This window comes from Lissotriton vulgaris, chromosome 9 (assembly GCF_964263255.1).
Source record: "Lissotriton vulgaris chromosome 9, aLisVul1.2, whole genome shotgun sequence".
NCBI classification, from domain to species: Eukaryota; Metazoa; Chordata; class Amphibia; order Caudata; family Salamandridae; genus Lissotriton; species Lissotriton vulgaris.
In genome coordinates, this window is record NC_141697.1 from 156144589 (window position 1) to 156157329 (window position 12741).

Consider the following 12741-nt stretch of genomic DNA (forward strand, 5'->3'; position numbering starts at 1 on the left):
TGCAGAGGGTGGCTGAGGTGGTGCATGCCACTGGTGTTAGTGCTCCGTGTGCAGGAGGTTAGTGTGTAGGAAGCCACACGTGCACACGCCGCACGCAGCCCCTTATTCAGCTTGCATGACTTGTTGCAGAGTGTCAGTGGGCGGCTGGGGTGGTGCATGCTGCTGGTGTTAGTGCCACGTGTGCAGGAGGCAGTGTGGTGCACACAACTCGTGCTGCTCCTTACCTAGGTCGCAGAGCCGGCTGAGGTGGTGCGTATCCCCCAGAATGACATAGCAGTTACAGTGCTCCTTTGATTTCAGTGTTGTAATTCAAAGTTTTTTTATCATCAGCTAATAGGCCGCAATAATCAAAACATTTGAGCACATGGGAATGCCTGCTATATCATGGCTTACTTAGAGTTATAGGACTGCTTTATAGATTCTACATTTAATTGCTCAATTTCAGATGAAAACACGATTTTCTTTAAGAAAAGGTGTAAAGAAAAAGAACATGTATTTTAAGCAGTTCTCACTTGTGTTTTGTTGGACTTGGCCCTTCTGGCAGGTTCACTCCTGAACTTTTTGCCTAGTGTTAATAAATAATTATAGTGATTTCTGGTCTTTGTGCACTTTGACACTGTGGCGCAGTGTAAAGTGCGTGCGCTCCCTGAGTGCGTGTGTGAGATTGGCCTGCTCTCCCATAGGAATGCATGGGGAATGTCTGTGTCCCTGGTAGTTCCTGATGCGTGAGGCATGCATGCTCAAGTTTGGTATGTGCGAACTCGTGAGAGTGAATGCTGCGCAATGGTATGTGCGGCGTGTATGTGTCTAGTGGGGAAGTGCCACTTCTAGACATGGCTGTGTGTGTGCTGTGAAGGTGCTGGCGTGTGATTGGCTGGAGCTGGCTGGGATGCCAGGCTCCAGGAGTCTGTGTGGGTCTGCTCCGGTGGTGAATGGAGAGATTAGCATGCTGATCTGAGGGAGAGGCTGCACCTGTATCCTGAATGGGGCTGGGCTTTCCCCCACACAATGCTGGCTCCGCCCCCTGTGGTGCGACTGATGACCCTAGCCTGCCTGGTGAATGAAAGGGGAGGTTGAGCCCATCAACAGTGCTCACAGACCAGCTGCGACTGGGTCTGCCCCCACCCTGCCTAAAGACAAAGGATTTGTCTGTATAAAAAGAGGCTGTGACCTCTTGAAAAATGTTCTTGTTCTTGTTGACACTTGAATCTGCCAGGGGCATGCTGCTGCTGGGGCCCAGGGGAAGGCTTGCCCTCCCTGGGCCCTGCCCAGCCCCTGGACTACTGAGGTCCTGGACCCCTCAAGGACTTTGCTTCTGCTAAGCGCCTGGGAGCGCTTTTTTTGGGCCCCTAGCGCTTGAGAGCGCTTTCTTTTTGTCCTAGCGCTTGGGAGCGCTGTTGTTTTCAGCCGGTGCCCACCCGGCGTGTGCCCGCTTGATTTGCCGATTTTGAAGTCCTCTGGCGAGTGCCCACCTCGCCAGGGACCTGGCCGCCATAGCGAGAGCCCACCTCGCTTTATAATTAATTCCTGGAGGGAGCCCACCCCTCGTTTGCCTCCTCGAGAATCGCCGCCGCCCGGCCCGCGACCAGGAAGTCAGGCAGGCCGGGGGCGGTACTGCGGGACACCTCCGTGACGTCATTCCCGGGCCGCGCTCTGATTGGCTGCTGGCCCGGGACCTGACGTGCAACCAGGAAGAGGGCCGGCAGCAGGAAGTGGCGTGAGCATTGCGGGGCTCCCGTGACCCGGAGGAAGCCCCGGATACTGTTTTCCTTAAAGTCCCGGTCCCGAGATGGGGAACCGGGTGAAGACCCACGGGGCGAAGCGGGCGCACTGAGGAGGCGGGTCTTCCATGTGGAGAGAGAGCCCCGTTGATCGCTACCGCCGCCCGTCCACAGAGAAGCCTTCTGTCCAGCAGCGGGGCCCCCATGGTGTGGGGAGAGCCCGCAGCTGCCGAGGAAGGGAAGGAGCCTGGAGACCCGGGAAGCGCCCGCCAGACACCGGTGAGTGGAGCTGAGCCGGGAGGAGAGGGAGTGAGCCTGAAGCCCGTGAACCGGTTGCGACCACGAGTCCCCAGAGGGGGGACTCCCACGTGCAGGGGCATTGTGTGCTAGAGCCCTGAGAGAGGCTCACAGCCCATATTTGTTTTCCGAGCCCCGAGAGGCTCGTGGAGGGACATTTATTTTCTGAGAGCCCAGAGAGGCTCAAGAAGGCGCCACAGTTGTTTGCAGAGGGCATTTATTGATTTCGAGTCCCCAGAGGGGGGACTCCAACGTTGGTGCTACATTTGCTCGAGCCCAGAGAGGCTCAAAAGCCCCACAGTTGTTCTTGAGCCCACTAGGCTCCAATGTGAGGCCCCATTGTTTGCACCAGTTGCCCAGCACTTTGTGGGCAACTGCTACGTTTAGGCCCTGACTTTGGGACACAGGGCGTCCTAGCCCTAGAAAGGCCAGTTGGCCTAGGGACTGCCACAGGCGGTGGCTTAGGTGATTTTTGCGCAATTGTTCCTTAATGGACCTCTGAATGTATGTTATGCATCATGTGTTTTCCTTCCTTACACCGCTGAATGTATGTTTATGCATCATGTGTTATGTGCTTATACCCCTACAGGTATTGAGACACTTAGGTGGTTGTTCTTGCTAGTACAGGTGGTGCTAGTGAGGTCCTAGTTCCCTGCGTGACCTGTTCCTAAGGTGGTTAGGATTGCGTAGGTGGTACTTAACCTTTTACCAGTGATTACTGGTTGTGTGCTTTTATGTTCTTGTTGGTGCTACAGTGAATTGTATTCTAAGTTCTAAAAGTGCTGATTCCTGACAATGGTCCATGTGGCCCTGTCTTGTACATATCCCCTGTAAATTCTGCCTGTGCCTGTTGGCACGTTGTAAAAGTGTGTGTTTTATCTAATGTGTTGTGGTGTAATACAAAGGCTATTTTTATACATAACCTTGTGTGGAGTTTCCTTTGTGGTGGGCCTTGGGTGTTTTTGCTGGGGTGCGTGCGCAAATACTTAACTCATATCGCCTCCAAGTTTAGCCTTGCTGCTCGCGCCACGTTACCTAGAGGGTGAGCAGGGGTTATCTTGACGTGTAACTCCCTTGCCCTGACTTGGGAGTGGTGGTCTCTGAATGACTTTGGCGCAAGCCCTGGCCAGCCAGGGATCCCATTTCTAACATTGGACGCAGCGGTGAGGATAGGGATTTGTGTTTGCGTTGTACCACAGCGGCAACTGGCCGCACTACAAAACTCTGCATTTTAGATAAATCACATTGTGGGGATTATTGTATGGAGTTTGCTAAAAATGTCATTTCTGTGGAAATGTGTTTCTTGTGCACTTTGAGTTAGGTGTCCCTAGCTCGGGAGGGTAGATCAAACCCCTAAGTTCAGTGTGTTTCTGGATTCCCCAGGAAGGGTGGGATCCAGTGGTGGCAGCATAAGTGTGTCCAGTGCATGTGTCCCCCGTCCCGGTCCTGGAGTAATGGTACCTGTGTCACGTGGTGGTCAGGTTGAGAAATCAGGGGCGGTAGAAACTGTCTTACCAGTCTGGGGAGGGGTGTGTGTGGATGAATCGTGTGTTGCACTGGACAAGTGGTGTGAGTTCTCTGGATGGGGAGCTTGCTAAATGCTTGTTGTTGGACAGGCCACATGAAGGGCCACTCTCCCCCAGCCCAACCAGGCCCGAGAGCCGCCACGACAGTACCACGCATCATCATTGTACATCTGCTGCCCTCTCAGGGCCCCTGCCTGCGAGGCAAGCTAACCTCGTGGGCCCGATCCCCTGCCGGCCCACGCGGCCAACCTGACCCGCCATCTTGGACACTTCACCACGAGGTCGCCTGGCCCCCGATCGACCCCGACCCTGGGCCTGGCCCGGCCTCAGACATCTCGGCACCACCATCCACCCAGGAGGTGAGCGGGCTACTTGGCAAGTCAATGGGAGAAAGAGGTGTCGATGGCTCCCCCCGCCAAGTGCCGCTCGCCCATCGCCTCCCCGGGCGCTGGCTCCACCCCCCTGCTGGGTGTCTGGAACCCCGCATCCCGGACCCCCGACCTCCAAGTGCGAGGGTCCGGACATCAAAGCACGCCAGCCCTATAACTGGGGCAGCTCCAGAGCAGGAAGGCAGTTGTATCTTGGAGTCGAGAGACGTAAAGAGGAACTCATCCTGAACGGACTACTGGCGCTGCCGTAGCTCTGTCCTGTGTACCATCATCCTGCCTGTTGGCGCTGCCACAGCCGTCGTAACCTTCATCCTTCATCGTCGTCCGGACCTGCTGGCGTGGCCGCGGACCGTTGTAACCGTCATCTTCATCGGGACCTGCAGGCTCCGCCGCGGACCGTCATCTTTCATCCGACCATCTCGGGACCTGCTTGGCTCCTCCACGGCCCGATCATCAAGAACGCCGAGCTCAAGGATTGAGAGCTATTTTTGGACTCACCGGTAACTAAAGACTGTCCCGCTACCCTTTCCTCAACCAAAGACTAAGCTAGAGGGGACCCCTGAGTCCAGACCTCCTTGTACCATATCATCGTAACCTAAGAATTGCATATAAAGTCTCGTTAACCTTCAGTCTTGTGTGGTGTCCGTCTGTGGGGGGGGAAGTTATTCATCTGTACAGTCGTTGGAGACGGCTCTCCCTGGAGACCTCTCCCCGTACCTCGGCCGACCCTCCCGGTCCGTCTAACATTGGTGGCCAGCGGCGCGATTCGAATCACCGCATAACGTACAGAAAATAGCTCACCCCACAACGAACCATAATGACAACTAAAGAAAGCGGATCAACCGAGAAGTTCCAAATGGAAAAACTAGAGGAGTACAGCCACCGTGAACTAAAGCAGTTCTGCATCGAACTAGGTATCGCTACCACCGGACTAAGCACCAAGGACGATTTTAAACATGCCCTACAATCTTGGGCAGAGACCGGGGATACCGAAGCCCCTGAGCAAAGCACCGCAGAAAAAACCACCACAGCCCCTGAAGGGCAAAGAACCGGTCTCCCGCAAGACGAGATCCAAGAAAGAGAAAAAATCCGACTACACGAGCTAGAAATGGCCCGACTCAAGATGGAAATAGAACTCAAGTTGGCCGAACAAAAAATCAACTTAGAGCACCTACGTCTCCGAGAAGAAAGAGAAGAGAAACAGAGACAAAGGGAGCTCGAGGAAAAGAAACTGGCGTACGAGCACGAACGGAACATAGCCGAGATCAACCTGCGCAAACAGAATAAAGAGTTAGGGGTGCCCGAGAGACCACACACCCCGGGGACCGCGGAGAAAAAAGTACACATCCCCAAGGATGTGGTCCGAGAATATTTCCGAGAGGACGACATCCAACAATGGTTTAAGGCCTATGAAATCGCTATGACTGCGCACCGGATCGATAGAACCGACTGGGGTGCCGGCCTATGGGGCAGATTCCTCAATGAAGGCCGCGATACCCTGTTACAGCTCCCAGACCACCAGATGACCTCCTACGACCATATGAAAGCGGCCCTCCTCACCCGCTATGGTCTCACGCCCGAGATGTACCGCCAGAGGTTCCGAGACTGCACACGCATCCCGGGTACAACTTGGGTGGACTATGTAACGTACTTTAGCAGAGCTTTCGAAGGCTGGATCAAAGGAAACAACGTCACGACATACGAGCAGCTGTTCAATCTGATGGTATGGGAGCATCTGTCCAACAATTGCTTCATCGAACTACGCCAACACCTCCTCGACAGCAAGTTGACCGATCCCCGGCAGCTCGCAGCCGAAGCTGACCGGTGGGAGATAACCAGAGTGGGCCGGAATGGGTCCTACGAGCAAAACAGGAACAACAATGGACACCACCGACCGAGAGGAGGGGGAGGGGGCCAAGGACGAGGAAGAGACAACACTCCGGCCGCCCCCGCTGCCAGCACCACCCCCCCGGCCAACCGGGGCAGCACCCCGGCGCGACCGGGGTACAGAGCCAATGTCACATGCCACCGATGCCAGCGAGTCGGCCACTATGCAAATGACCCAAGCTGCCCGCAGTATCAGAGTCCAAAACCCCGCCAAATGGCCGCCGCGGCACTAGGGGAAGAACAGATCCCCGAGGAACAAGAAACAGACCAGCAAGAGTATCAAGAGTGGGAGCCAGCCGCCATGACTCTCGCGTGCTTAGGGGGAAGAGACATGGTCCCGCGGGTCCCCCTACCCGCTAACACCCAGAAGTACAGCCAATGGGTAAGCATCAATGGACGACGGGCCGAAGCCCTTCGGGACACCGGGGCCAGTGTGACAGCCGTCCGCTGTCACCTGGTGACCCCAGAACAATATCTACCGAACATCCTCTGCCCTGTGCGATCAGCCGACAACTCGGAAAGTCTGTGTCGGATGGCCTGCGTCCCCTTTGAGTGGGGAGGGGTCTCCGGCATGCTGAAGGTGACGGTCCGAGACGACTCCCCCGTGGACTGCCTACTCGGAAATGACCTGGAGAGCTCCCCGTGGGCAGCCGTGGAGCGAAAAGAACACTTGGGGATGTTAGGCGTCCCGGACTGGGCGTGCGTCACCACCCGGTCCATGGCCGCCCGGGCCAACCCTCACCCAGAAGAACCAGAATGGCCGGCGCCGCCGCCTCCGGTCGCCCCAGCCGAGACCACCGACCATGACACCCCCCTCGAACCTGCTCAACCTTCCGACATCGCTAACCTTGACCAGTGGGCCCAAGAGGGGGGACCCACGCAAGAACAATTTCGCCGGGAGCAGAAGACCTGTCCCTCCCTAGAGGGACTCCGTCAACAAGCGCTCGCCCAAGGCGCAGGGGATACTTCCGGAACTCATTGGGTCTACTGGGACAATGATCTACTGTACAGCGAGCAAAGAATCGCCGAGCTGGGGGCCAACAGAGTACTAGCGGTACCCCTCCGTTTCAGAGACTTCCTGTTAAACTTGGCCCACGATGTCCCCCTGGCAGGGCACCTCGGACAAGATAAAACTTACAGCCGCCTAGTGACCCACTTCTTCTGGCCCAAAATGAGAAACGATGTGCACCAGCATTGCCGATCTTGCCCCACGTGCCAAGCCAGTGGGAAGAGCGGCCGCAAACTAAAGGCCCCCTTGCAACCCTTTCCAGTAGTCACGACCCCATTTGAGAGGGTCGGAATAGACATTGTGGGACCCCTAGACCCGCGTACACAACAAGGCCATCGCTTTGTTCTGGTGCTGGTGGACCACGCCACCCGCTACCCTGAGGCTATACCTCTCCGGACCGTGACAGCCCCAGTGGTCGGCCGGGCCCTGATGGGGATCTTCTCCTGTGTGGGGTTCCCCCGAGAAGTCGTCAGCGACAGAGGCACGAACTTTATTTCTAAATACATGAAATCACTCTGGCAACAGTGTGGGGTCACCTACCGATTCACGACCCCCTATCACCCCCAAGGGAACGGACTGGTTGAGCGGTTCAACCGCACACTAAAAGGGATGATCGGGGGATTGGAAGAGCCCCTTCGTCGCCAGTGGGATGTACTGCTGCCGTGCCTCCTCTTCGCCTACCGGGAGGTCCCACAAAAATCACTAGGCTTCAGCCCATTTGAACTGCTATACGGGCACCCAGTGCGGGGGCCGCTCAGCCTGATCAAAGAAGGCTGGGAGATGCCTCCGGCCAAGAACCCTCCAGACGTCTTCCGGTACCTCCTCACCCTCCGCAACCAGTCCCAGCGGTTCAGGGACCTAGCAAAAGCCAACCTAGAGGCCAGTCAAGAGGATATGAAAAAATGGTATGACCAGAACGCCTCATCCATTGAATTCGAGCCGGGGCAACAAGTATGGGTAATGTCCCCCACAGAACCTTGCGCTCTCCAAGACAAATGGACGGGGCCCTTCAAGGTGATCGAGCGCAAGGGTCCTGCCACCTATCTGATCGATATGGGGTCCTCCCGGAACCCACTCCGGGTCCTCCACACCAACAGGCTGAAACCTCACTTTGCACGAACCGAACTCAGCCTACTGATGGCCACAGACAGCGGGGCTGAAGACGACTCCGAGCCTCTCCCTGACCTCCTGCGGACCCAGGAGCAAGACGGCTCCGTAGATGGGGTCCGCCTCTCGGAGACCCTCACCAGAGAACAACGCCAAGAGTGCCAAGCCCTCCTGTCACAGTTCGCCAGCCTGTTCTCCCTCACCCCAGGTGTCACGTCCTGGTGTGTGCACGATGTGGACACCGGAGATAGCCCTCCTATCCGCCACCGGGCCTACCGCGTACCTGATCGGGTACGGGCCTGCATCCAGGCGGAAGTGGCCAAGATGCTCACGCTCGGGGTCATCGAGCCCTCAGACAGTCCATGGGCCAGCCCGGTCGTGCTGGTCCCCAAAGCAGCCGCCCCCGGAACCACCCCAGAACTCCGGTTCTGTGTCGACTACCGGGGCCTGAATGAGGTCACCCGGACGGACGCACATCCCATCCCCCGGGCAGATGAACTGGTCGACCGAATGGGAGCTGCCCGCTACCTCAGCATCTTCGACCTGACAGCAGGTTATTGGCAGATCGGCCTCACACCCCGAGCACAGGAACGTTCTGCCTTCTCCACCCCCGATGGCCACTATCATTTTACGGTCATGCCTTTCGGCATGAAAAATGCACCAGCGACTTTCCAACGGCTCGTCAATAAGGTCCTGGCGGGGCTCGAAGGGTTCAGCGCCGCCTACCTAGACGACATCGCTGTGTACAGCCACCACTGGACCGAACACCTCCACCACCTCCGAGCAGTGCTGCAAGCCCTTCAACGAGCTGGCCTCACGATCAAGGCCAGCAAATGTCAAATTGGACAAGGGTCTGTGACCTACCTCGGGCACCAGGTGGGAAGCGGCCTAGTGGCCCCTCTACAGCTAAAAATTGCTGCCATCCAGGACTGGCAGCCCCCTATCACCCAAACCGAGGTACGAGCATTCCTGGGCCTCACAGGCTATTACCGAAGGTTTGTAAAAGACTATGGAACCATAGTGGGGCCTCTCACGGAACTCACGTCAAAGAATCAACCAAAGAAAGTGAACTGGACCCCAGAGTGTCAAACGGCATTCGAACAATTGAAGGCCGCCATGTGTTCCGCTCCTGTGCTCCAGGCCCCCGACTACAGCCGGGAGTTCCTCGTCCAGACGGACGCCTCCGACCAGGGCATTGGGGCGGTCCTGTCCCAAGTGAACACCGAAGGCCTTGATCAACCCGTGGCCTTCATCAGCCGGAGGCTCCTACCACGGGAGCAACGCTGGAGCACCATAGAGAGAGAAGCATTCGCAGTGGTATGGGCCCTCAAAAAGCTCCGGCCCTACCTGTTTGGCACCCACTTCCGGGTGCAGACCGACCACCGACCCCTGCAGTGGCTGATGCATATGCGGGGGGAAAACCCAAAATTGCTGCGCTGGTCCATCTCCTTGCAAGGTATGGACTTCACAGTCGAACACCGGCCAGGACCAGACCACGCCAACGCAGACGGCCTGTCCCGGTTTTTCCGCCTCGACGACGAGAGTCCCCAAGAAGATGGGTAACTCTCCCCGCCTTCAGCTGGGGGGGACGCATGTTGGACAGGCCACATGAAGGGCCACTCTCCCCCAGCCCAACCAGGCCCGAGAGCCGCCACGACAGTACCACGCATCATCATTGTACATCTGCTGCCCTCTCAGGGCCCCTGCCTGCGAGGCAAGCTAACCTCGTGGGCCCGATCCCCTGCCGGCCCACGCGGCCAACCTGACCCGCCATCTTGGACACTTCACCACGAGGTCGCCTGGCCCCCGATCGACCCCGACCCTGGGCCTGGCCCGGCCTCAGACATCTCGGCACCACCATCCACCCAGGAGGTGAGCGGGCTACTTGGCAAGTCAATGGGAGAAAGAGGTGTCGATGGCTCCCCCCGCCAAGTGCCGCTCGCCCATCGCCTCCCCGGGCGCTGGCTCCACCCCCCTGCTGGGTGTCTGGAACCCCGCATCCCGGACCCCCGACCTCCAAGTGCGAGGGTCCGGACATCAAAGCACGCCAGCCCTATAACTGGGGCAGCTCCAGAGCAGGAAGGCAGTTGTATCTTGGAGTCGAGAGACGTAAAGAGGAACTCATCCTGAACGGACTACTGGCGCTGCCGTAGCTCTGTCCTGTGTACCATCATCCTGCCTGTTGGCGCTGCCACAGCCGTCGTAACCTTCATCCTTCATCGTCGTCCGGACCTGCTGGCGTGGCCGCGGACCGTTGTAACCGTCATCTTCATCGGGACCTGCAGGCTCCGCCGCGGACCGTCATCTTTCATCCGACCATCTCGGGACCTGCTTGGCTCCTCCACGGCCCGATCATCAAGAACGCCGAGCTCAAGGATTGAGAGCTATTTTTGGACTCACCGGTAACTAAAGACTGTCCCGCTACCCTTTCCTCAACCAAAGACTAAGCTAGAGGGGACCCCTGAGTCCAGACCTCCTTGTACCATATCATCGTAACCTAAGAATTGCATATAAAGTCTCGTTAACCTTCAGTCTTGTGTGGTGTCCGTCTGTGGGGGGGGAAGTTATTCATCTGTACAGTCGTTGGAGACGGCTCTCCCTGGAGACCTCTCCCCGTACCTCGGCCGACCCTCCCGGTCCGTCTAACACTTGTGTACTCTTGTTTTGCTCAGATACCCAAGTTCCGTGTGTTAAACTTTTCCCAAGAACATCTGCAGACAGTGGAGCCTGCTTTTGATTTTCTGTGGTCTGTTTAGAGACAGATATTTGGAGTTGGTAGTGTTCTGGAAGGAGAGAGGCATAGGGGATGGAGTGATTCCAAAAGGAGTAGCTGAGGTATCTTCCAGCCCAGTGTGGTGGAAGAGGTTGTGTAGCCCAGCTAGGTCTCGGTGTAGGGGCCCACGTCCTGTCTCAAGAGGAGAAGGAGTGGGTGGGACTGCATGTCTCCAGGTACCCGAAACCCAGTGCAGGGCCTGGAATGTTTCTGAAGGGAACGTCAGGTCGGGGGCCTAGGCTGTACCAATAGGTCATTTGAGGAGGATCTTCCAGAGTGTCTGGAGAACGTGGAACCTCTATAACCAGGGTTCCAGTAGTTCTGGTGTCTGGCAGTACCGCTCCAGTTGAGAGGGTGCAGAAGTCCAGATGGAGGGGTGTAAGGGGGATAGGTTCCCCAGTGGAAGAGCCAGTGGGTCAGGGGCCAGCCAGAAGGGTTGTGTCGCCAAGAAGTGACCAGGGTGATGCCACTTCTGTCCCGAGTGTCAGGCAGACTGGTACACGACACATTAGTTGTGTCACCCTCAAGGAAGTCCTGGTGCACCAGGCATCTGACCAAAGGGGTACGTCCCTCGGTTGGGGAGCCATTAGCCGGTGTGTCCGTATCTGGACGTAAGGGCAACTGTACGTAGTGTCCTGAAGTTACAAGAAGGAACTCCTGCCTGAAGAGAAGGAACCGGGTAAGCTGTATGGGGGATTGACCAGCAGTGGTTGCCTTGCTGCTGAAGGAGGAATCCCAGGTGGTAAACCAGTTAAGGGAGCTGTGAATCTGTCATGACCAGCCTGGTGTCCTGTAGGCACCGCACTGAGCCGCGTCTGCCTTCGGCCACGCAGCCTATGCCGCGCGCCGTCCCCGTCTTGATGCCGTCCTTGACCCGCCGCCTGCGCGGCATCTGGCAACCCGCAAAGTGCAACGCCTCACTACACCGTTCTTGTGCTGGTCTGACCGTGGTCACTGCTGCGGAGGGAGTAAAGGTCCCGAACTGGTGGGAGAGTTGTGTTCTGGAGGGTGCTTCTCCTGGGAGAGTGCGCAACCCCAGAAGTAGAGGTAGGGTGGGGCATTCTTGACCGTGACCGATGGTCAGCCTGAGGGTGCTGACCCTAGGTTGAAGGATCAGTGGTAGTTTGGAACTACACTGAGAAAGGGAGTGGAGAATGGCTATTGTAGGCCAGGGGTTACCACCCCCCACTCTGTGTATTGGCAGGGACCAGTGGTATCTGGGTGGCCTAGGACCTGGTCCTAGCCGTGGACAACGAAGGAGTACCAGTGGGGTAGCCTAGTTGGGACTGTTTTTTTTAAGTATGTGCTTGTCTTCTAGATCAACGTGGCGTAGAACCGGAGGGTGTCCCTGCAGTGCGGGCCCGCGTCTGTGTTCTATCGCCCCAAGCAGGGAAGTCCATCACAGTGGTGATTGTTCTCCCCTGCGTTTTGGCTGGAAGGGGGTTGTGTTGGACTTGGCCCTTCTGGCAGGTTCACCCCTGAACTTTTTGCCTAGTGTTAATAAATAATTATAGTGATTTCTGGTCTTTGCGCACTTTGACACTGTGGCGCAGTGTAAAGTGCGTGCGCTCCCTGAGTGCGTGTGTGAGATTGGCCTGCTCTCCCATAGGAATGCATGGGGAATGTCTGTGTCCCTGGTAGTTCCTGATGCATGAGGCGTGCATGCTCAAGTTTGGTATGTGCGAACTCGTGAGAGTGAATGCTGCGCAATGGAATGTGCGGCGTGTATGTGTCTAGTGGGGAAGTGCCACTTCTAGACATGGCTGTGTGTGTGCTGTGAAGGTGCTGGCGTGTGATTGGCTGGAGCTGGCTGGGATGCCAGGCTCCAGGAGTCTGTGTGGGTCTGCTCCGATGGTGAATGGAGAGATTAGCATGCTGATCTGAGGGAGGGGCTGCACCTGTATCCTGAATGGGGCTGGGCTTTCCCCCACACAATGCTGGCTCCGCCCCCTGTGGTGCGACTGATGACCCTAGCCTGCCTGGGGAATGAAAGGGGAGGTTGAGCCCATCAACAGTGCTCACAGACCAGCTG